Source organism: Oncorhynchus gorbuscha, linkage group LG02, assembly GCF_021184085.1.
Source record: "Oncorhynchus gorbuscha isolate QuinsamMale2020 ecotype Even-year linkage group LG02, OgorEven_v1.0, whole genome shotgun sequence".
In the NCBI taxonomy this organism is placed as follows: Eukaryota; Metazoa; Chordata; class Actinopteri; order Salmoniformes; family Salmonidae; genus Oncorhynchus; species Oncorhynchus gorbuscha.
In genome coordinates this window covers 4069416-4071680 of record NC_060174.1, presented here as the reverse complement: position 1 = coordinate 4071680, position 2265 = coordinate 4069416, and the positions used below count along the sequence as shown (strand labels likewise).

General features: G+C 41.8%; 1 protein-coding gene and 2 non-coding genes across 3 annotated transcripts in view; all 3 read right to left on the bottom strand.

The window, feature by feature from the left end:
• The window catches only part of im:7152348 (uncharacterized protein LOC559250 homolog), a 4518-nt gene extending 4271 nt beyond the window's left edge, over positions 1-247 (bottom strand). The window contains exon 1 of the mRNA XM_046299771.1: positions 1-247. This exon is cut by the window's left edge and continues 602 nt beyond it. The gene's annotated coding sequence lies outside the window, so the exon portion shown is untranslated.
• A 1636-nt stretch (positions 248-1883) lies between these two features.
• trnap-ugg lies at positions 1884-1955 on the bottom strand. The gene has a single exon. It is a non-coding gene; the product is annotated as a tRNA-Pro (tRNA).
• A 197-nt stretch (positions 1956-2152) lies between these two features.
• trnap-cgg lies at positions 2153-2224 on the bottom strand. Its single transcript has one exon. It is a non-coding gene; the product is annotated as a tRNA-Pro (tRNA).
• Between the last annotated feature and the right edge of the window lie 41 nt (positions 2225-2265).

Genomic DNA, 2265 nt, shown 5'->3' with positions numbered 1-2265 from the left:
GATATACTGGAAATCTAACTAGATACTGGACACCTATCTAGATAAGGGACACCTAACTAGATACTGGACACCTAACTAGGCCGGCACTAAACCAGGTGGGGAGAAGACCTGGCTGGATTGGTCTCTGTGTCTGTCTGTCTGTCTGTCTGTCTGTCTGTCTGTCTGTCTGTCTGTCTGTCTGTCTGTCTGTCTGTCTGTCTGTCTGTCTGTCTGTCTGTCTGTCTGTCTGTCTGTCTGTCTGTCTGTCTGTCTGTCTGTCTGTCTGTCTGTCTGTCTGTCTGTCTGTCTGTCTGTCTGTCTGTCTGTCTGTCTGTCTGTCTGTCTGTCTGTCTGTCTGTCTGTCTGTCTGTCTGTCTGTCTGTCTGTCTGTCTGTCTGTCTGTCTGTCTGTCTGTCTGTCTGTCTGTCTGTCTGTCTGTCTGTCTGTCTGTCTGTCTGTCTGTCTGTCTGTCTGTCTGTCTGTCTGTCTGTCTGTCTGTCTGTCTGTCTGTCTGTCTGTCTGTCTGTGTGAGAGGAATAGGAGTCTCTGGGGAGATGGAGGTACTGCTGGGCCGGCAGAAGTTGGGCTAATGATTATTGTGTCCAAGTTTGTTTATTTTGTTATACAGTTCTTCTCTGGTCCTCTCTCTGTGGTTAAAAACAAATCCAAATCAAATCAAATCAAAAATCAACTCAAATGTATTTATATAGCCCTTCGTACATCAGCTGATGTCTCAAAGAGCTGTACAGAAACTCAGCCTGAAACCCCAAACAGCAAAGCAATGCAGATGTAGAAGATGTATCAGTCATTATATCCTTTTCATTCAGAGATATACAAAATGAGTTAGACATAAATTAAAAGGCTGTATGTCCATAAACAGTTATAATGAGTTTTAGGTTAACTGGTCTAAGAGGTTGTCACTCTCACATAAAACGTTATTATTAAAGTTATCGCTAATACGTTTAAAAGGTTTAATCTTTAAATCTTCAATTAGATAATTAATTGTTACAAAAAATATATATCATGACCATTTCGGTTCAAAATGAACATTACACTAAAATTTAACTTCTAAATCAATCCCCCCAAAAAAGGCTACTTTTAAAATTAAATGTACTTACACTTAAATATGAAGGAATATTCCAGACGGTTAAAGTGATGGTCCTGTAGTTGTTATATGATAGAGAGATAGAAACAGAAAGACAGACTCTACTGCCTGCCTCCTTTTCAGTGTGTCTGTGTGTTGAGGGGGCAGTTTTGGGTTGTCTCTTTTCTAAGGGCAGGCCCAACCGGCACAGCAGCTGTGGCAGCCAGGGGATGGCCTGCCTGCCTGTGTGAAGGTTTACTAGCAGCCCGGAGGGGAGGAGGGGTGACTGGGCTCAAAGCTGTCTGACTGGCTGGGAGCTCACTCCCTTTGTTTAGGGTGCCTGACAGTGGGTGGTGGAGGGGGAGAGAATCCTTTTTGAGTTCAATACTTACTGTTCAATTCTAAAAAAAAATTTGTGGTTGTTGTTTTGTGTTTTTAATTGTTTTATTAGTCTTGCTTTGGCAATGTAAACATATGTTTCCCATTCCAATAAAGCACATTTCAATTGAAAGAGAGAGATTATTTCACCATTATGGCCTATTTATTGCCTTACCTCCCTAATCTTACTACATTTGCACACACTGTATATACGTTTGTTTATCCCATGTGTGTCCCAAAATGTAACCCCAAATCCAAAGACTTCTTTTCTCTATCTGCAGCAGTAATTGGGTTGATAATTATTGTGTCCCAGCTTGTTTATTTTGTTTTGCTGTTCTTGTCTCTGTGGTTAAAAAGATTCCGATACGGCTTGTCTTCAGTCATTATATCCTTTGAGATGAACGTATGAGTCTCATTTATATCGTATCCGGACTGAAAAGAAGGGCTCGTCCGGGATTTGAACCCGGGACCTCTCGCACCCAAAGCGAGAATCATACCCCTAGACCAACGAGCCACGATAAAAAACAAAATAACATTTTACCAGATATAGATAGGTAACTAACTATACCTTCATTTTAAGACTGATTGGATACCACAACTGGCACGGCTTGGATGCCACAAATGGCACTATTTAAATAACATCCGCAGATATCACGGGGAACACATTCGTTTTGGATGTAGCAAACGTCAAAAGTAAAAGAAAAAAAAAAAGGGCTCGTCCGGGATTTGAACCCGGGACCTCTCGCACCCGAAGCGAGAATCATACCCCTAGACCAACGAGCCGCGTGCACTGGCAGGTGACATTTTGACGTTATAAATGACTA